The sequence below is a fragment of the Peromyscus eremicus genome, chromosome 4 (genome assembly GCF_949786415.1).
Source record: "Peromyscus eremicus chromosome 4, PerEre_H2_v1, whole genome shotgun sequence".
Lineage (NCBI taxonomy): Eukaryota > Metazoa > Chordata > Mammalia > Rodentia > Cricetidae > Peromyscus > Peromyscus eremicus.
In genome coordinates, this window is record NC_081419.1 from 103,751,655 (window position 1) to 103,773,784 (window position 22,130).

The 22,130-nt window shown below is 43.3% G+C and overlaps 1 long non-coding RNA gene across 1 annotated transcript; it reads left to right on the top strand.

The window, feature by feature from the left end:
• Positions 1-1,988: 1,988 nt before the first annotated feature.
• Positions 1,989-14,510, top strand: LOC131908540 (uncharacterized). Its single transcript, XR_009378617.1, has 3 exons — positions 1,989-2,215; positions 13,865-13,926; positions 14,361-14,510. It is a non-coding gene; the product is annotated as an uncharacterized LOC131908540 (long non-coding RNA).
• The last annotated feature ends 7,620 nt before the right edge of the window (positions 14,511-22,130 follow it).

The following is a 22,130-nucleotide window of genomic DNA, read 5'->3' on the forward strand; positions in this document are numbered from 1 at the left end:
TCATATACGGCCTTTCATTTATTCAGCAGTACATATCCACGTGACTATAATCACTCACCTACTGCTTAGAAGTCACTTAGAGCTGTGTTTTCATAATTTACATAGCTCAAGGCCTCTTAGAAGGTAATCAATCAATCTTCTTTTCCACCCAAAGAAATATGTTGATCATATCCAAAACCAATTGAACCCAAGTTCTTATTAGTCTGATGGGAGAGGTTCCCTGACCTGGTTCCCGGGACTGGGTTCCACTGCACTTTTGGAGATGTCCCAGGACCCCCTAAAATTGGTATTGAGTGGTCTGTTGGTGCCAGGGAAGCCATCACCTCAGTGATAAGGAAGATGAAAGCTCCGTCTTGTTTCCTGGCCAGTACAGCAGAGAGGCTGCAGGAAACCAGAGAGGCCCCGAGGGTGAAAGCCAGGGTACGCATATGTATGCATTGTATGCATACAATCCGCTGAAGGGACATCAGTCCAAAAACTGAGCCCCAAGTTCAGTTATACTGTGCATTTTATACCCATTTCGCCCCTTACCCCCGCCCTCCTCCCCGTCTCCAAGCAACCCAAAGTGACATGTATTTTAATTGGCAATGCCAAGCTTTGTCTTAGTGACTTTCCTACTGCTCCACCATTGTGGACTCTAGTCCTCCGGAACCAAAACTCTTCTATATGTTACTGTGGGCTCGTGGTATTTTATTACAGTAATGAAAAAGTAACTCAGACTGCAAGGTTACATTGTTCTCTAAAATCTCATCATGTGAAATGCTTTGTGAAGAGAGTCACTATCTTATGTGATGGTACACAGTTAGTACCAGAACTCAGAAATCATTGATATGAATCTCAAAGTTAGGAAACAAAACAGTCTGAAATGACAGAGACAAAGAAACCACGGAAACAATGCTGGGTGTAGCCACTGCTGCTCCACCTGGAGGCTTGTCTCCAGGGCAGGGGATGTCTACTGAGCAGGGGATATCTACTGAGCAGGGGATATCTACTGAGCAAGGGGTATCTACTGAGCAGGGGGTATCATGGCGGCCGCCCAAAGCTCAGCATTAGTAGTTGTAAATGCAGTGAAATGCCCATATTAAGTGAAGCTCTCCACAGTGTCAAAATTTTGAACTGGTATGGGTATATCTTGGGGGTAACACTGTTTTCCATAGGATGGATGCACAATAATCTATTTCCCAAGTACTCTATTATTTGGACATTGGTTTGTGATGATCTGAGAGGCCTGCCATCACAAAACATTGTTGGCAGATCTCTGTGAGTCCAAAGCCAGCGGGATCTACATAGCAAATTCCAGGCTAGCCAGGGCTACAGGGTAAGATCCTGTCTCGGAATAACAAAAACCCCTCATTTGTCTTTTGACAAAGTAATTTCAGTTTTGGATAATTATTTTTAAAAGAAAATTGCATGTGTACACCCCCTCACACACACACACAAATTAGTGCTACATATAATAGTAGTACTAGGTCCAAATGTAATAACAAACGAGTGGGGAAACATTAATGTTGAGCACACTGTAGCACATCTATAAAACTAAGCGGCCTTACAGGTCAGTAGTTTCCACACTGTCAGGGTTCTCTTCACCTGTTACCCTATTGCATACCCATTGAGAGAGTAAAGTCACAAGTGGCCCAGGAAGCAGCCGGTCTTCAGCAAGCCAGAGTGCAAGCAGGGCCCCTGCGTACAGTTTCATGGGCTTCTCCAACTCACAAGTGAGGGCAAAGGGCACTTTCTCGACCAGAGACCCAGCCCTTCTGCAGAGCCCGGGTCACCATAGCAACAGGAGGCTTCCAGGCACTGACAGCGAGATGTGGACCAGGGTCGACCTAACTTGGAATTGGCAGAACCCAGGAAGAGTCCCTGCCCCATCAAGACCTCATTTTGTCACTTGTGGGGTTAGGATAAAGCCAAGAGCCTTCCTGCTACCAGGAGACTGAATATCAACTAGGCCGCTAATGAGATTGGGCTGGCCGCGGACCCTGCCTCTTCCGGCGCCACTATGGCATCACCATGGCAACCCGAGGGCCAAGTCAAGTTTTTCTGACTCTTAGAACTACTCAAGAGCTCCTTCCCCGCCTGTAGGAGCTTGCATCACCATGACAACTCAAAGGTCTCTCAGTTCTCTTTACTGACCCTTGAAGGGTCCTTAGGGGTCACGGCCCCAGGCTCCTCCGGCTCCTAGCTCATCCTTCACCATGGCAACTGGATGCTGGTAGCAGTTGCGGGGCTCGGGTTCGCCATGGCTTGCTACTGCTGGGGAGGGACGGATGTGCACAAGGCTGCGGGTGTGGGGAAATACTTGGGCCCAGGAGAGAAGTATCTGAGGTGCTAGTGGCTGGCTGGCGTTTCCTCCCCTGGTTAGCATGGCGCAAGCGTGTGGCGATTGCTCCCGCGTGTGGCCGGCAGGGGCGTAGGTGCACCTCGCGGATGGCAGAGGGCTCTAGCTCAAAGGCATAGAACATTCTGCCTTGGATCCTGGGCCGCAATCACTTCACTGAGGTCTCCTCCAGCAGATCTCTATGTAGTCCGGAGTCCACTCGCTCTCAGTCTGTATCTGTCCCCTGCTCTTGACGACCTAGTATGGGCTCTGGACTCAGGCTTCATCCGGAAGAAATGATAATGGTAGTAATATATTAAGACTAGTTTGAGTATTAAACAAGGTAATGGGACGAGGTATACGTTCCGGCCTTAGTTTCTGTCACATGACAAGTACTCAGTAAATGTTAGTTGCTTCTAGATTACCTTGGGCAAGTCACTTAGCCCCTCTGCATTTAAAGTTAACCTTGCCTCTTAGAAAAATAGGGATAATAGTACCCTCTAACACAATTATGACAGTGCTACGAAGTCCCTAAAATAACACCAGGTACGCAGTAAACGCTATTTAAGTACTGTATGATTACACCATTGTGCTGGCTAGTTTTATGTCAGCTTGACACAAGCTAGAGTCACTGGAAAGGAGGGAACTTCAAGTGAGAAAATGCCTCCATAAGATCCACTGTAAGGCATTTTCTTAGTGATTGTTGGGGGAGGCCCCAACCCATTGTGGGGAGTGCCATCCCTGGGCTGGTGACCCTGGGCTCTATAATAAAGCAGGCTGAACACGCCATGAGGAGCAAGCCAGTAAGCATCCTCCTCCATGGCCTCTGCCTCAGCTCCTGCCTCCAGGCTCCCTGCCTGTTTTAATTCCTGTCCTGACTTCCTTCGTTCATGAACTATGGTTGTGAATGCATAAGCCAAATAAACCCTTTCCTCCCCAACTTGCTCGTGGTCATGGTGTCTCATAACAGCAATAGAAACCCTAACTAGGACAACCATCACATTGTTACACTGTTGTGTTTGCCCCGGAAAGTCGGGAAGAGTTGCTTTTTTTTTTTTTTTTTCCTGCCACCACCAGAACTTTCAGTTCCTTGCTGGACTGTAGGAATGTTTGCTTACAAGTCTTTTACTTCTCAGTGTTTTCGACTTTTATACAGCTGAAAGAGGCCATATAGTGTCCTTAAAAAGGACTGGGCTGTGAGTCGGGTAGACTTTCAGCTCGGCTGTGCCACTGGTTCTTTGTGTGAAGTTGAGTAAGTTCTATGCTCTCTTCACCCATCCTTAGGGGTCTTTATACAAAGGGTATTAGCTGTCTTTAGCCTCTACTGACAAGGCAATGTGTTCAGTAAAAAGGATCTCATCCTCGGGAACTCTTAGGACAGAGAGAGCGAGGGATGGGTGTTATGAAACAGTGATAGATACTGGTCCTGTGAGATGCTAGACTGGACAGGAGGGTTCCCAACGTGTACATTGATCTCTAGGAAAGAAAATGCCAATATGTTTGTTTGAAGGGACAGTGCAAATGTCTCCACCACAAGTAAAAATCAAGGAACGTGACTTTATCCTCCAAAGCCTTCTTCTAGCCCCGCTGGCAGCAACGAATCTCCAGTTCCCTGTTGCTGCAATCCGACCGTGGTATGATGAGCCAGCCTTGGACTTCCTGTACTTTCCTCTTCCCTCAGCTGAAGCAAGAGCATCTGGCTTTGTTCTTCGGGAGCCCTTCACTCACTAGAGAGTGAAGTCTCTATCCTAAACTTAATCTACTAGGTTAAAGGATTAGTAACGTTTCCTGGAGATGATTGATGTTCTGCCATTTGACTTGCAATGTGAACTTAGAAAAACATCTGAGTTGGACTTTCCTATCTCTAAAACAAGGAAACATGAGGCTGTTGTAATGATGGAATGATACTGCTCTTGAAGCGTTCATAATTATTACCTGGTATGTAACAAGTACTCATAAAACAACAAAAAAAGTTACCTGTTCTGTAAAAAGAAAAAAATACCAAACAAACTTCTGTCATCATGACTATTGGATTGATAGCTTACAAAAGACAGTAACCTTTTTTTGGTAGTCTTTTTATTCTCTTTAACACATATCATACAGGCTCAGGAAATGTTAAGGACATGAGCAAATCCAGCCAAGACATCTTGATAATAGCGAATTTCACATGGCAGCTAATATTTACTGAACATTGTGTCTGAAACTGTATTAAGATCAATTACCTCTTTTAATTCTCTTTTAATTTTTGTCTAGCCCCCTTCCTCTTCCTCATTCTCCTGCTTTCTGAACTCGGCATTAAACCTAGGGCTATGTATATGTTAAGCATATATATAAGCATGTATATGTTCTAAGAGTAAGCTATGCCTTCAGGACTCATTTGTTTTGTATTTTGACAGGGTTTTCCTAAATTGCCCTGGCTGTCCTTGAACTTGCAATCCTGCTTCAGCCTACTAAATAGCTAAGACTACAGTTCTTTATTACCAGGTGTGGCTTAAGTCTGACTTTCTGATTTGACTCCTGAGCATCATTGATTTACAGAATCTTAAGAGTCCAGCAGCTGAAACTCATGTCTGCTGCAGATTCCTAGATGGTTTGTTTACTATGTGCCTAGTGAATGAAACACATTGTGTTTATTTCCAAGTTTTGGCAATTATGAATAAATTATGCTAGAAGCATCTATGTACATGAGGTTTTGTCTTGCTTGCTTATTTTTTTGAAACAGTGTTGCTGTGGAGCTAAGGGTGATCTCAGGCTCATAATTCTCCTGCTTCAGCCTTTAGTACTAACATTGTAGAAATAATAGGTACCAGGACCAGCTAAATGTGCAGAGTTTTGTGTGGCCATGTTTCAAGTCCTTTGAGTGTTGCCATGGAGTACAATTATAAGATCATTTAGTTTTGTTTGAAATTGCCAGACTCTTCCCATGTGACTTCCACTCCGTCAGTGAATTAGAGTTTCAGGTGTTAAAAATGGGTCTGGGATCCCAAGAAAATGATCACATAATCCAACACATTTATGTAAGGCAAAATGCTTTACTTCTGCAGAGAGTTCATAGCCATGCCAAATCAAGCAGGCAAGCATGCACACCCAGCGGGGATCCGATAGATTTTTATTCCTAAACGAAGGGGTCCTGTGCTTTATTCTGGGTGGTCCAAGCTTACAGCCTTACATTCTTACAGGACTGGACAATAAGCAGCTGATAAGCAGAATGCAGTCTTGAGCAAGTCCTGCGATCTTGAGCACATAGATTTTGATTTCAAGAAGTGCTGATGCTGGAGGAATTTGAATTTCTTCCAAGTGGCTCCTCTATGATTTTTGTTTTGTTTTGTTGTTTTGGGTTTTGGAGGTTTTTTTTTGTTTTTGTTTTTGTTTTTGTTTTTGTTTTTGTTTTTGTTTTTCGAGATGAGACAGGGTTTCTCTGTATAACAGACCTGGCTGTTCTGGAACTCATTTCGTGACCAGGCTGGTCTCAAACTCACAATCTGCCTCCCAAGTGCTGGGATTAAAGGCATGTACCACCATGCCTAGGTACAATTTTTTTCTTAATGAATTTTTTGTCTTATTTAACTTTTTTACATTTCCAGTGCAGAAAGTGTGGTGTTATCAGTGTTTCAGATTTTGCCATTCTGGGAGATATGTTGAATCTGTCTCATTTCATTAGGAAAACAAAAGCTTTCTCAGAATTCACTATCAAACTCCACCCAGTCAACCACTACACGGCCAAAGCTATGTTATAAGACCATCCCAAGACAAAAAGGGGAGTCTAGACTATAAGGTCTATATTTGGATTTATAACCTTTCTGGTAGAGGCCAATAAGGGAAGTCCTGGTTTCATTTCTGATGTAGTGATAGAATATCCTGACAAAAGCGATATCCAGGAAACAGGGTTTATGTGGTTTATGTGGCTTACGATCCCAGGTTATCATGTTCTCACTATTGCTGGGATAAACACCGTGACTAAGAGCAACTGTGGGAAGGTTTATTTAGCTTGCACTTCCACATGAGGTTGGTCAGACAAGGCACTCAAGCAGGAGCCCGGAAGCAGGAACTGAAGCCAAGACTATGAAGGAATGAGGTTTCCTGGCTTGTTGTCTGGCTCACATCCATCTACTTTTCTTGTATAGCCCAGCCCACCTTCCTGGAGACGGCAACACCCACAGTGGGCTGGGCCCCACTACATGAATTAGCAATAAAGACAGGCCCACAGGCGAGTCTGTGGAAGCAATCCTCCAATTGATAAGTCTCTCAGATAACTCTGGGCTGTGTCAAGTTGACAGCAGAAGCTAACCAGGAGATCCCATCCTTTGCCAACTGGACACAAAAACATATCTCATGTTGCTACGGTAAAATACTGTACAGCTTTAGAAGTTTCACAGTCTTTTAAACTGCCCATACGTTACGTTTTCAATGTCTATTTATAAGTTCAAAGTCTCTTAGCTGTTAGCTCCTGCGAAATACAAACCAAATCTTATGCTTTCTTATTCCAGAAGTAAAGGATGTGGGCATAGGAATAATCAGATTAAAGCAAAGCTCTGGTCCAGTATATCCCAGACTCCCACATCTGAGACTCACGATCTTCTAGCTCCAAAAGCATGGGTAGCTCGTTCCACTTTTCCACTCTGCCACCATGGCACACAAAGCTTGTCATGCAGGCTTAGGCCAGCTCTGCCCTGACACCTGACACTGTCTATGGTGGGCATCCCACAGTACTAGAATCTCCAAATCCATGCCTTCTGTAATGGCCTCTCTTCGCCTCTCTTTGGGGACTCTGACTCTGCCACCACACTGTGGTAAAGGCTCAGCTTCTCTTTGTGATCCCCTCAATCCTGCAGCTTTCATGTTGCCAAAGCCAGGATCTTGTGGTGGACTTACACATTACCAAGTTCAACTACCAGCTTGTGGTGCAGCTTTGGCCCGCTCTGGACCACACCTTCTGCATGCTGACCCTGAGGATGCACTTCCCAGATCTTCCTCAATGACTCTGGTCTCTTATTACTCACAGCTGATTTTCGTCCCCCTGCTAAGCAGCACCATGTCTCAGTAAACACAGAAGGTTTTACAGATTGCCCAGATTCTTAATGGGAAATGTCACACAAACAGCCCAGAGTCTCTGCTTCCCTCTGAAAATGTACAAAGCAGGCCTCCATTGCCTGCATTTCTTTCAACATTCTTATTTTACAAGCTCCCACAGAACAGCCTGATAAGCTCTTTTCCAACCCCAGTCACTTCTCCAGTCACTCCCAGAACACCCTGGCTGGGTCTGTCCCAGCAATAGCCTGGCCCACTTGGGTGCCAGTCCCTGGTCTCCTTTGCTTTCTGCTGTTGTGATAAAGAGCATGATCCAAAGCAGCTCGGGGGAGGAAAAGATTTATCTGGCTCAAATTTTCAAATCTCCATCTATCATTGAGGGAAATGGGGGCAGGAACTCAAGCAGGGCCCATGGAGGAGAGCTGCTTACTGGCTGTGGGAACAGCATTATCTTCACGGAGTACACAACAGAGTTAACGCCATTCAAATTTCTTGTATATATTTTATATGTCTATGTATATACCTTAGTTTATTATATTAGTTACTTCTCTATTGGTATGATGGAATACTATGACGAGGAAACTTACAGAGGGAAGAGTTTATTTGAGCTTATGGTTATAAAGGCTTAGAGTTTATAATAATGGAAAGGCATGGTTGCAGGCAGCTGGAGCAGCAAGCAAAGAGAAACACCATCAACCTGCAAAAACAGCAAATTGGAGATGGCATGCAGCTACAGACTCTCAAAACCCACCAGTGTCCAGTGAAATACTTCCTTCAGCAAGACTCCACCTCCTAACGGTTCCATAACTTCCCCAGACAGCGCCACTAACTGGGGACCAAGTGTTCAAACACCTGAGCCTTTGGGGGACAACTCATCCAAACCTCAGCACTTACAAAGTAGAGGATTTCCATACATACATAGTTTTTATTATTCAATGGTGTGAATTTTAAAGAATTTTCTCTAAAATGTTTTTATTATTATATTATTCATTTATGTAGGGCCTTACCTATGGCCCGTGCTCTTGTGTGCTGTTTTTGTTGTTGGGTCCAGGATCATGCAATAATGGGGACAGACCACCAAAGTCTATTAAACCAAAGCAAACTTTATTCCAGAAAAAAAGAGAAAGAGAAGAAGAAGAAGAAGAAGAAGAAGAAGAAGAAGAAGAAGAAGAAGAAGAAGAAGAAGAAGAAGAAATAATACTGTGGGGCACAAAAGCTTATCAGCTAGCTGAGACCACAGCCAGTGTTTGGGATTCTGAGGCTGTGGCAATGGAGGCAGGTTCTTGCCTCCTTTTTATAGGAAACAGGGGAAAGCATCAGGCATGGGGTACATGTTAGGAGTCATGTAGAACATCAAGCATGGGATTCATGCTAGAAGTCACATGGAAACATCTATTAAAAGTTGACTTTTGGTCCAGGCAGCTGTTGGCTCTAAGGGGCAATGGGGTTAAAAATTAACCCTTGGCTGTTGACAGAGGAGCTGGCTATAAGCAGAGAGCCATTGTTAGAAGTTAACCTTTAGAGCTGATGACTGTCAGCTTTTATATATATATAATTTTTTTTAGGTTTACAATTTTATATTTCTATATTCCTGGATCCTTCATTGTACATTGTGAAGATGTGTCTCTGCTAAGGCACCTTCTGTTTGGTCTAATAAAGAGCTGAATGGTAAATAGCTAGGCAGGAGAGAATAGGTGGGACCTCTGGGAAGAGATAAGAACTCTGGGAAGAAGAGAGGTGGGGTTGGCCAGCGAGACACAGAGCAAGTCAGACATACAGTATGGAGGAGAGGTAACAAGCCACATGGTAGAAAGTAGATTAATGTAGACAGATTAAGTTATAAGAGCTAGTTGGGAATGAGCCTAAGCTAAGGCCAAGCTTTCATAACAAGTCTCTGTGTCATTATTTGGGAGCTGGCGGTGCAAAGAAAGTCCGACTACACTTGTGGACATCAGAAAACAACTTGAAGGGGTCAGTCTCCTCCTTTTGCCCTGTGGGTCTTAGAGGTTGAACTCGGTGGTCAGGCTTGGCAGTGAGTGCCTTTCCTCACTGACTCAACTCATTGGCTTTTTTTTTTTTTTTTTTTGCGATTTTTTGAGGCAAAATCTCCTGTATCCCAGATTGCCCTTGGGCTTGCTGTATTAGCCAAAGGACCTTCTCATCCAGTCCCTGATCATGGAAGGACTTGACATCTTCCAGGGTCTGATTTCTTCAGTGCCCTTCACTTCCTTGGTCGGGTGTGGGCTAAGGTCTTGTCTGGGTTTGTTGTTTTGTCCTTTTCTTTTAAACTAGTGTAGATGGGATTTTTTTTCCTAATTTCTTTCTCAGCAGGGTTTCCATTAGCATATTCAAAAGTGATCTTGTCTCCTCTTATTTTGCTGAAAGTGTTCAGCAAATCTAAAAGTTTTCTGGTGGGGGTGGGGTCCTTAGGGCCTTTTGAAGTATAGGAGCATGCCATTTACAAATAGGGATAATTTGACTTTTTCCTTTAATACCTATTTCCTGGGTTCTTTGGGGGGGCGCTTTTTATCATTGCATCAATTTCATTGGTTGTTATGGATCTGTCTAAGTCTATATATTCTTGATTTAATTTTGGTAGGCTGTATGTATCTGGGAATTGATTAATCTAAACTCTCCAGTTTTCAAATTACTCCCCAATGATTCTGTTCATTTCACTGAAATCTGTAGTAACTTCCCCCTTCATCTCTATTTTATTAATTGAGGTCTTCTCTCTCGTGTTTTTGGTTGGATTAGCTAGGTGTTTGTTAATCTTGTTCATTTTTCAAAGAAAAATCTCTATTGGATCAATTTTACATATTTTTGTTTTAGTTTCTATTTTATGATTTGTATTATTTCTTGTCGTCTATTACTTCTGTTTGCATTGTTGTTGGTTTCTCTAGGACCCAGAGGTACATTGTTGGGTTATTTGAGAGCTCTCTGGTTTCTTTTTACCGTAGATGCTCATGGCTATAAACCTTCCTGTTGGAACTGCCTTGGCTGTATTCCAAGGGTTCTGGTAAATTGATCCATCAGTTTCATTTGATTATTGGAATTTTTAAATTTTATGTCTGATTTCTTCAACTAGCCACTGTTCATTCAAGCATATGTTGTTCATGGGGCTGGAGAGATGGTTCGGTGGGTAAGAGCATTGGCAGCTCATCCAGGCTCAAGTCCCAGCAACCACGCAGCAGCTCACAACTCTCTGTAACCCCAGTCAGAAGGGATCTGAAGCCCTCTTCTGGCTTCCTCGGGAACCGGGAGCACATGTACTTCACAGACGTACATGTAGACAAAACATCCATTTTTAAAAGAGCATATTGTTCCGGTTCCACGTATCTGTAGAGTTTCTGTGTTTTTTCTTGCCTGTGATTTCTATTTTCATTGCACCATGATCTCAGAAGATGGTTGTTTCAGTTTTTTAAGATTTGGAAAGACTTGGTTTGTGGCTGTTAGGAACATAAGTGAAACCATTTTGCGTGACTTAGAATAATGTAGCTAGCGCCTGTAAGATGGGAGCCTGCCACCTGGCAGCTCTGAGTGGAGCTGGGCTCCAGGGTTAGCTCTGATAAACACATCAGATAATGATCCAGCCGGGAGGCAGCTCAGACATGAGCCAAGCCCAAGACAGGCTTTAATATGCTAATGAACTAACCCCAAGATGGCACTGATATGTTAGTGAACCAGCCTAAGATGTGAGCCCTGATAGCACAAAGCTACTGCTAAGCAGAGTGATACAAATATTAGAACTTCAGACGTAGCCCCTAGAATCACACTGCCATGCTCCTGAGACATGGCATCTCAAGCCTCTGCACTGACACCCTTCTGCACTTCTGTTGCTGAGCTCACACTTGCCTGCCTGTCAGCGCTGCAGCTCTCAAGGACCTTCTGGACCTCTCTACCAGTGTCATCCTCCTGGCCTACCGAAGCTGAAGGACTTCACACAGAATGTGGGTTGAGCCTGCTCCCAATACATCCTCGCTGGAGATTTATCTAGTTGAACTCTGCATTAGCCAATTGTTAGCTGCTTAACCTTTATAGTAGCATGGCATTAGAAGAAACATTTGTGTGAATAAAAAGAATATTCAAATGACAAATTCCGTGTGGACATCCTAGTTGCTGAGCACCTCACAGCCCATTGTTTGTGCTCTCCACAGTGGCCTAGAACATGGTCCATTTTAGAGGCAGTTTCAAGGGCTGCTGATGTTCTGGGGTGCCTGAGGAAAGGCCACCAAGAGGCCTGAATAAGTCAAATCATATGGAGCCTTCAGTCTTTGCCTTGGGGCTGCCCAGGCAGGGTAGTTTGGCGCAGCCCCAACCTCCAATTAGTTAGAGCTTTTAAAGACAAAACCCAAAACTGTGTGATGTCCACATAGAGTAGCAGCTGTGACTTCTGCAGGAAGCAAGCAAGTGTTTATAGAAGTAGAAAGATTGCAGTTAATTCCCATAACCTTGAGTTCAGGGACACATTGTATAGACATTTATGGCTGGCCTACGTGACCAGTACATTTATGACTGGTCTACATGACAAGAGACCAGTTTACTCAAGATAATTTTAGCACTTAAAGTATCTTAAGAATGCTTTCAGGAGATGGTATAACTATAGTTCAGCAGCCCATGACACTGAAAAAAATACCTGTATTCTGTTTCTGTAGATGTAATATTCTATAGCTATCTGTCATATCCATTTGATTTATGGTGTAATTTAAGTCTTAGGTTTCTTTGTTGACTTTTGGTTTGAATGGCCTATCTAGAGAGAAGAATAGATAATTGAAATCATCCACTATTATTGTACCTGGACCATCTGACAGTCAATGTCCATTAGTTTTTGGTGTATAAGATTGGGAGTCCCAGTATTCAGTGCACATGTATTTGCAATTATCATTTCTTCTTGATGGACTGCTCCTTTATTAATATGTGGCAGCCTTCTTTATCTCTTCTGATTTTCAGTTTGAGGACAACTCTATCAGTTATCAAAGCAGCTATATCACTTTTTTTTCCAGTTTTCCTTCATTCGATCAGTTGACTCTCAGTCCATGGATGTCTTTTGCACTGGAATGTGTTTCTTAGTTACAAAAGATAGCTTAATCTAGTCTTTTGATTGTGCTATTCACTCTGCATTTCTTTGTTGGTTTAGTTGAAGCTACTTGAGGTAATTAATGAAATATTTAACATGTCCTGTAATTTTGTTGGTGTCCTCTGATTGATCGGATTATTGGCATTGGGGATTTGCTGGTTACTGAGTTAGACACAATGGATTTCTTCCCAGCACACCTTTGTTATTTATTATCAACTTGACACAAACTACAGACACCTGAGAAGAAGGACCCTCAATTGAGGAGTTGTCACAAGACTGGCCTCTGAGCATGTCTGTGGGACCTTTTCTTGATTGATGATTGATGTGGAAGGGCCCAGCTCACTATGGGTGGTACTACACCTGGGTCGGTGGTCCTGGGTGGGGTATGTAAGAAAGCAGGCTGAGTAAGCCATGAGGAGCAAGCCAGTAAGCAGCGCTCCTCTGTGGCTTCTGCACTAGTTCCTGTTCCAGGTTCCTGTCCTTAGTTCCTGCCCTAGATTCCCTCAGTGATGGACTTATATCTATCTGTAAGGCAAAAGAAACCCTTTCCTCCTCAACTTGCCTTTGGTCATGGTGTTTTATCACAGCAATAGAAACCCTACTTAAGCACCTACATTATTCCTCAAGAACCCTGGTGGAAGGAGAGAACCGACTCCCAAAAGTTACCTTCTGACCTCCACATACATGCCACGGCAGATGTGCACCCCTGCCCCATGCATGTGCATGTACAAATAAAATTTAAAAAAAATGACAATGGTCACACCTTACCACACTATCTTGTTTCTGTCTATGTTTTCCATAACCTTTCCCTGTTATTCTCCTGTTTAATTTCAAAAATGCTACTTTGTCCCAGTCTGCTGAAGAGCTAGAAGAAAAGTCTTGGTTTGTGTTAATGTTGAGGTTTTACCTTTTTCCTGCGCTTAGTCATCAAGATAAAATACATTGAAAATAGGCTCAGAAGGAAACTTGAGAACAATTTTTATTGGATTTTTGAGAGGATAGAAACAACAAAGTAGGCAAGCTGGAGATCTTAGCACCTGCTGAGAGGGCTAAGATAAGAGGAAGATCAGGAGGACTCTGGATCAGAGGAAGAGAGAGGGTCATGTTTTCTGAATGAGGTCAGAAAGCCAGGCAGGGTGGGCAGCATCTGTGTGTGTATGAGCTGGAGGTGACTTCAGAGAGGTGAGAATACCCAGAATGTCAGAACAAGCAGTCTTAGGACTTTGGCCAACATCCAGAAGTAAATAGGAGATTTAAAAAAAAAAGGAAGAAAACAAAAAGTTATAATTTGGGAGAACTCAAAAAGCTCATAAAGTAGGCAGTTTTGGCAGTGAGGTTTATGAGCAATTGTCATTGAGAGAGGGAGGGGCTTCTGGGGTGGACCCTTAAATACACATCTCATTCACAGGAATGTTATTCTTCTCTTTAATGTTGTCTTCAAGTGTATCATGGTTCTTGAAGACTCTGGAACCAGCAGCTTCCGGAGGAGCATTTTCCTGTCCAGGTGATTGACAGCCCCATTTTGGCTAACACTTCACAGAGGGGTCAGTAGTGTGTCTTTGTAAATATTATAATGTCTTGGACAACCCAGGGCCAGAGGAGAATTAGGTCCTGTTCTTCTGGCCAAAAATCATATAACAGAGCTTATTCAAGAGAATTTTAAAAATAACAATAAAGAACACATCTCTGAAATAGTCATACTTTACCAAGAGGAAACATTCTTCCCCTAACAGGCTTCAACAGCACCCTGCTACTGACACCCTCCTTCTTTCATGTGTTTTTTCAAATTCTGAGAAGTTCCAGCTGTGGTGTGGTCCCCTCCCTTTAAATTAGCATGCTGCCAGGGACACAGGAGATGAGATCTAAAGCTGATTATGTGAGCCAGGGCCATCCTCCATGACTGCCAAGTCTACAAATGTCCAACTTCTCACCTCACAGGCTAAAGTAACGAAGAGGAGGCAGGAACATCCCGGGGCCGGGCAAGATGGGAGCCATTGGAATGCGAGCTGTGAGCAGTCAGGAACGGCAAGATAGACGGAAGGAAGTGACTGAGCGCAGGACGCAGCTTTGTTATGGTGGTGGACAGTAAAATCTGTACGTTAAATCCAAATAAGATTATATTGTCTTCTGTTTAGAGAACAATAGAATGTGGGGAAAACAGAGGGACTAGGAAAAAAAACTATAGTACTAAAGGTAGTATTATGTGTGTTTTTAAGGCAAAAACTCAGTCTCCAGCAGTTTTGACAAATTAGGCTGGACCACCAACCCTGATATATCAATTAAAAAAAGAGCTGAGTGTAGCTGGAGAATTTGTCTCCAGCTCCCGCCATCAAGTCCCGCCAGTCCCAGAGCCCATTTATAAAATAAACATATAGACTCTTATATTATTTAAACTGTTTGGCCATTAGTTCAGGCCTGTCATTGTCTAGCTCTTACTCTTATATTTAGCCCATTTCTATTAATCTTGACTTTGCCACATGGCTCATGGCTTATTGGTACCTTACATCTTCCTTGTCCTGGCGGCGGCTCCAGGCAGTCTCTCCCTTCCCTTCCTGTTCCCTCAATTTGCTTTTCTGTTAGTCCCGCCTATACTTCCTGTCTGGCTATTGGCCAATCAGAGTTTATTTACATATAGCGATATCCACAGCACTTCCCCTTTTCTTTTTTTTTAAAAAAGGTTTTAACTTTAACATAGTAAAATTACATATAACAAAACAACTATCAAGCAAGAATTACAGTTACAATATTAAAGAAGAGATCCTATCTATCTTATATTTGTGAGTTTAAGGTTTTATATCTAACTTATCTTTCATTATAACTAAGGAAAATTGTAAGTATCTAGTCTTTAACCACATCAAAGACCTCAGAAGGATATAATACTGTATGAGAAATGGGAGAAGGATGCAAGCAACTTTTGGGAGTCTTGTAGGGTAGACAGAGACAGCTGAGCCTGGACAGTCATCCAAAGTTCTCTTGTAAAGTTGGGGCATCTGTCTTCAGCCCACAGGCCTAGAGTCTCTTATTCACTTTTTTCTGTGTCTTGTAGAATGTCTGGCAGTTTTCTCTGTAAAGCAGGAACCTGAAGGACCATTTTGTCAAGCAAAGTTTAGTGGTCACCTTTCTATGGGTCCTGCATGTCCAGTTGATCAAGCAGTCCAGGCAAGAACAGTTTCTTGCCCAAATGGCTGTTTTTGTCAAGGTGAAGAAGATAAACTCCATACGGAGTGTCTTCGATGCCCATCCTCCTCTCTGAAGTAAATTGGTGCTGTCAGGAGCAGACATGTCTCATTGTCCAAAAAGTCTAAATTTTTAAAACATTTTAAATGCCATATTCTGTAGGTTTTTGAAGTGTTTGAAGATTATCTATCTATCTGAAATATATCTATGTATATCTAGAAGACTTAATTAACATGGCTACAAATATTATCATAGATGACTAGCTATTAATCTATATTTTAATTATCCATTACAATTTTAAATGAGTTACATAAACATAATACCTCAAACAAGAATAGAAATATATATACAGTATAACAAAATTAAGTTTAAATTTGTATCAATAAACTAAAATCTATAGCAATGTAAAACATTTTAAACAAGTTGTTATTCTTTAAAAGTAGGTTCATTAATTTACCCTTTCATCCTATCATATCTAAATGGGTTCGTGCCCCACGTTGGGCGCCAGATATTGGTGAAATTATTTAGGCCACTCCACGTAGTTAAAAGGAGATTTATTTAATGGTGTAACTTACAAATTAAGGGATAGGTAGGTCGCGGGGTCTGGGGAAGGTGTATCACAGTCCAGCGGTGTTCTCTGGAGCTCTGCGTTGTCCACCTCCACCATCCAGGGTCCTGGAACCAAGAGAGCGTTCGCCGATCCCGATCTCGGGTCCCCAGGCGCCTCCCTTGGCCCCGCCTTGTAGGCGTGACAGTTGCCGAAGTCTCAATGGGGGTTGGAACTTCCAGAACAAAGCTGGAATGGCTACCCACTACAGCTGAGTAATGTTGGAAAGCAGAAAGAAGAGAATTCGATGTGGCTACATTCGGAGGAGGAACAGATAAAAGAGTTAAGGACTCCAGCTCTGTCTTTGGTGTCCTGACGTGAGGTTTAAGTTGAAATAGAAGATAATAGAAGATGGGAGGCATGTGTAATTAACCAGTTAGGTCGCGGTGAGGTGCCGGTCATTGGCTTGTCTTTGTCCTAACTCTGGTTAATTCTTAAGATGTGCCGGGCGACCGTGGTACATGCCTTTCGTCCCAGCACTCAGGAGGCAGAGGCAGGCAGATCTCTGTGAGTTCGAGGCCAGCCTGGGCTACAGAGTGAGTTCCAGGAAAGGTGCAAAGCTACACAGAGAAACCCTGTCTCAAAAAAACAAAAACAAAAAAAATATATATATATATATTCTTGAGACGTTTAATCTGTTAATCACTAAGAATGCAGCCTCCCCTCGCAGAGAATTGTCCTTATTGTGTCTGATATGGGACCTGTCCTGAAAGGTTTTGATCCTGGAACTCCAGGTGACTCTAGAGAAATTAAGGACACTAACTCATCTCTTAGCTTTTAGCCCTAATTTACATATGCAAGGCAAAGGTAGATATGTCAGGTTTTTATTTTTATCTTGCCCGTATTTTGTGGGCCAGTGGTGGTTTGAATGAGAATGGTCCCCATAGACTCATATTTGAATGTTTTGTCCCCAGTTGGCAGTACTGTTTGGGAAGGCTTAGGAGGTGTGGCCTTCTTGGAGGAGGTGTGTCACTGGGGGTGGGCTTGGAGGTTTCAAAAGCTCATGTCATTCCCAGTTAGCCCCCTCTCTCTGCCTCTTGGTTGTCATCTCAACATGTAAGCTCTCAGCTACTGCTCCAGCACCAAGCCTGCCAGCCTGCTGCCGTGCTCCCCACCATGATGGTCATGGTCTCACCTTCTAAAATTGTGAGCAAGCTCCCACACAAACATCTTGCTTTTGTAGGTTGCCTTGGTGGTAGTGTCTCTTCACAGCAATAGAAAAGTACTAAGACACTAAAAGTAACTTGGTAACAAGGCCCATGTGAGGAATCAATGTTTTTCAGCAAAAGCAGCTTCTAAGTGTCTATTGGAATAGTCCCTGTTAATAGTGTAGTCTAACTTTCGTAAACCCATGCATGTGTGTATCACAAGAACTATTGGGGCATAGGTTAAAGCTTTGTTCTTGGTTCTTCTTCCCGCCCGGGATAGCACAGTCGTAGTGCACAATGAAAGGAGCAAGTTGCTTTCTTTCCCACTCACTGCCCTCTAGTTTGACATAGAATGTAGATATTGGGGCAAATATTGGAGAAAAAATAATATATTAGACCAGAACATGGGAAAGTGATTGTTAAGGCCTCTTCCAACCTTAAGAACCTATTGTGATACTTACATTTTTCTGACCAGTTGTGCACATGCAGTTTCTGTGTTGGTTCTGAAATGTAGTCTGTGTGTTCTGTTTGTCCACATGTGGTGGCAAGGACATGGTGACTTCCTTAGCAATCATTTTCTCAGGGACTGGAGTCCCCAACAGTAATGGTAGGTTTTCTTCCTTTTAGCACTATTGTTTTTACGTCTTGGACTTCGAGATGTTATTGTTTGACGCATGCATACACACTCAGAGTCGTTGTTTTCCTAGTGGACTGGTTATTCTATCATTGGGAAGTGTTTCTCTAGTAGTTCTTGATGTGTTAGAACGCATGTCTGCTATTTCACTGTTCACTTTCTTCTGGTTTTCATTTCCCTCTTTATTCGGCTGCCTTGCTGTGTGTATTTTAAAAATATATGGCCATGATAAAGACCATGGCTAAAAGCAACTCAGGGAGGAAACAGTTTATTTCATCTTAGACTTCCAGGTCACATTCCATCACTGAGAAAAGTCAGGGCAGGAACTGGAGGCAGGAAGTTGGAGGCACAAGCTGATGAAGAGGGCATGGAGGAGTGCTGTGTACTTGCTTACTCCTCATGGCTTGTTTGGCCTGCTTTCTTTTTCACTCTAGGACCATGTGCCCAGGGGGTGCGTCACCCATAGTGCAATGGGCCCTTCTACTTCAATCATTAATCAAGAAAAGGCCCCACGGGCTTGTCTACAGGCCATTGTTGTGAAAGCATTTCCTCAGTCATGGTTCCCTCTTCTCAGACAACTCTAGCCTCTAACTTGTGTTGAATTGACAGAAAAGCCAACCCGGACACCCAACTTATTTTATTTAGTGTTCTTGAGTGTATGTTATTGTATAATTCTGTTAACGGGGTGTGTGTGTGTGTGTGTGTGTGTGTGTGTGTGTGTGTGTGTGTGTATAACAAAGGTGTAACAAGGGTATTTCTTTAATGTGGCCACATTGTGAAGAGGAACAAAGAGATTCACTGTTCGCCTCTACCCCAAGTCCATTTTCAGGGCCTTAACATGAGGCTTAGGCTGAAATAAAAAGCAAGAGATATGCATGGCTAAGCATCCCTGTCAAGGTGTGGTCCTGCTCACCATCACTGTCTGGGGATGCAGTCTCTCCTATAAGGTGTTGTTCTGACAAGTTGTCAGAACTACATGAAATCTCCTTGCAGGAAACAAGCTGCCCTTGACAGGTGACAGGCTCCCAGACTCTTCTGTCTCTGAGCATGAGATTCTTGGGAAATCCCGATTCTTTGGAGTGCCTTGCGTCAATGGTATGATAGTTAAAGAGAAGGGCGTGAGTGTCTCTTTAGCATCTTCCTTCTTGCCAGGACTATTACATTTCCCCACACTTCGTCTTCACACCTCATTCCTGAGGCGAGATATGCATGTGTCTTAAGCACATCTCATAAACAGAATACAAGTAGGAAACAAAGTTAGAAGACATTCGGTTAGTGTCAGGCAACCACACGTAAGAACCATTTCTCAATAACCTTTTGGCCTTAGTGACTTTCGGAAGGATTGTCACAGTGACTCCTTTTTGTTGTCTGCTTTGAGATGGTCTCACTGGGAAGCCTGGGCCCCTCTCAAACTTACAGTCTTCCTACTTCAGCTTCCCAGTTCTGGTTTTTAGGCATGTGCCACCATGCTCAGCGTGACTCCATTTTTATTTGGATAATTTGCTCCTTGTCTCTGAACAATATTCTCTGATGACATTGATGATTAACCATCTGGTGGTTCAATTTCAGTTATTTCTCATCACTGGACTGCTTTCCAGAGAATCATCCAAAATAGCTGTACTTTTAGTTTCAAATGAGTGAGTCTGATAAGCATGAAGCAAACAAAAATACAACAAACAAACAAACAAACAAAAAACCCCAGCAAATTACAGATAGATAGTAAAACATCATCAAATTAGATGCTCACAGCATCTGTCAGAAATAACTGGGGAAGCCTGGTGAAGCAGCCAGCTCAAGTTCACAATTAGTTGGATTTCAGGTGTGACACAGTATTCCCCCAGGTGAGGCGTCCAAGTAAAAGAGCACATAGCAAGCAGCAGATAGATAGATTGCATCATCCAGTGGGGCGCTTACAACATCTGGCAGAAACGATGGGAAAAGCCCTGCTGAAACAGTGATCCAGAGTTCCTGGTTAAGAGATATGGTGGTTTGAATGAGAATGGCCCCCAAGGCTCATATGCTTGAATACTTGGTCCCCAGTCAATGGAATTGTTTGGGAAGGATTCAAGGGTGGCCTCGTTGGAGGAGGTGTGTCATTAGGGATGGGCTTTGAGGTTTTAAAAGTGCACACATTCCTAGTTAGCTCTCTTTGCTGCATGGCTGTATCATAGGATGTAATCTCTCAGCTACTGCTCCAGCACCAGCCTGCCTACCTGCTGCTATGCTCCCTGCCATCATGGTCTTAAACTTTAACCTTCTGAAACTCTAAGACCCCCAAATAAACTCTTTATTCAATAAGTTGTCTTGGCCATGGTGTCTTATCACAGCAATAGAAAAATAATTTAAGATAGAGGTTGGTTACCAGGAAGTGAAGGTGTTTCTGTGACAGACCTGATGATGCTGTTTTGTGGGGATGTCTGGAAGACTTTGGGACATTGGGCTAGAAATACAGTTAAATACTATAAACAGAGCCTAATGGGCCATCCTAGTATGTCCTTGGAAGACAGTGATGCTGAGAGCTATATGGACTGTGGAGGCCCAGCTCAAGAGGTTTCAGATGGGGACAATATTAGCAACTGAACTGGAGACCATTTTTGTGATATTTTGGCAAACAATATGGCTGCTTTTTGCCCTTGTCCTAAATTGAAAGGTATTGGATTAACATCCTTCGTTGAGAGAATTTGAAGAAAGTCTAATATTGACCCTGCCACGTGTTACTAGTGATCCCTCATATGCAGGTCTATAATGAAAGAGAGCAAGGGGTGGGGAACTAAATACAAAATAAAGAGTTTAAAGAGGAAGAAAAAAACACCAGGAAATTTAGTGTTGGAACCAGGGCTTATGCTGAAAGAGGCAAGAAGAGTGAAGAGAGGCCTGATCTAAGGTGGAAGAAAGAAACGAGTGACCTCACCGCCACACCCCACCCTGCTGAGCTTCCACACTTAAAAGGAAAGGCTTGAGGAATCTTCTGCTCCTGAAAAGCAACAACAAAGGAAAATTTCTGCAAAAGTAATTCAAAGGGTCACGGTTGCAGCCAAACCTTGCAGCTTCAGAGGGTCACGGTTGCAGCCAAACCTTGCAGCTTCAGAGGGTCACGGTTGCAACCAAACCTTGCAGCTTCAGCCACGTGGTTCTGGCTTTAGAGTCACGAAGGATACATAAGGAAAAGAGTTGTGGAATCTCCCTCTGTGGTTAAGGAAAGCTGCTGAGGCCAGGCAAAGTGTGGCAGGGCAGGCCCTGCATGAAGTCCCTATGAGGCCATTGTGTAAAGCAAAACCTGGATTGCACTGGAGATCCCAAGCTGTGAGACATCCGCCTAGAAGAGATGCAGACTGAAGCGGAACCAGCCCAAGAGAGAGAAGTGTGTCGTAGGCGGCAAAGCTGAAGGGTGGAACCACCCAGCCCTTTGACACCAGACACGGAGCTACAGGATTTGGAGTTTTGTCCGATGTTTTGTTTTTTCTTTCTTTGGTCCACTATGTCCCCACTATGTGCCATTCCTTTTTGGGGTGGTAATATATGTTCTGTGTCTTTGTATGTTAGAAGTATGTCATTTGCTTTTTTCCCCTGGGGGAATTACAATTAAGAGACTGGATTTCCCTGAGTCTCAGAAGAGACTTTGGACTTTTAAACTGTGTGGCGTCTGTGAAAGACTATGGGGACTTTTGAAGTTAACTAAATGCATTTTGCATTATGATATGGCTGTGAGCCTGTGGAGGCCAGGGGCTGGGGTGTGGTGGTTTGAATGAGAATGGCCCCCACAGGCTCATATATTTGAATACCTGGTCCCCATTGGTAGAACTATTTGGGAAGGATTAGAACTGTGCCTTGTTTGAGGAAGTGTGTCTAGGGGTGAGCTTTGAGGTTTCAAAAGACTTGTGTGATTCTCAGTGTTCTCTCTCTCTTTTTCTCTTTCTCTCTCTGTAGATCAAGATGTGAGCTCTCAGCTGTTCCTTTCGCCACACCTTTGCTCTGCCATCATGGACTGTGACCTTCTGAAACCGTAAGCCCAACACTTTCTTTTATAAGTTACCTTGGTCATGGTGTCTTATTTCAGTAATAGAAGAGAAACCTAGACTTCCAGGAAGAACAGAGTTGTCTCTTCATAGCTGAGCTTTGGGCTTCTTGTTGGCATCCTCTTC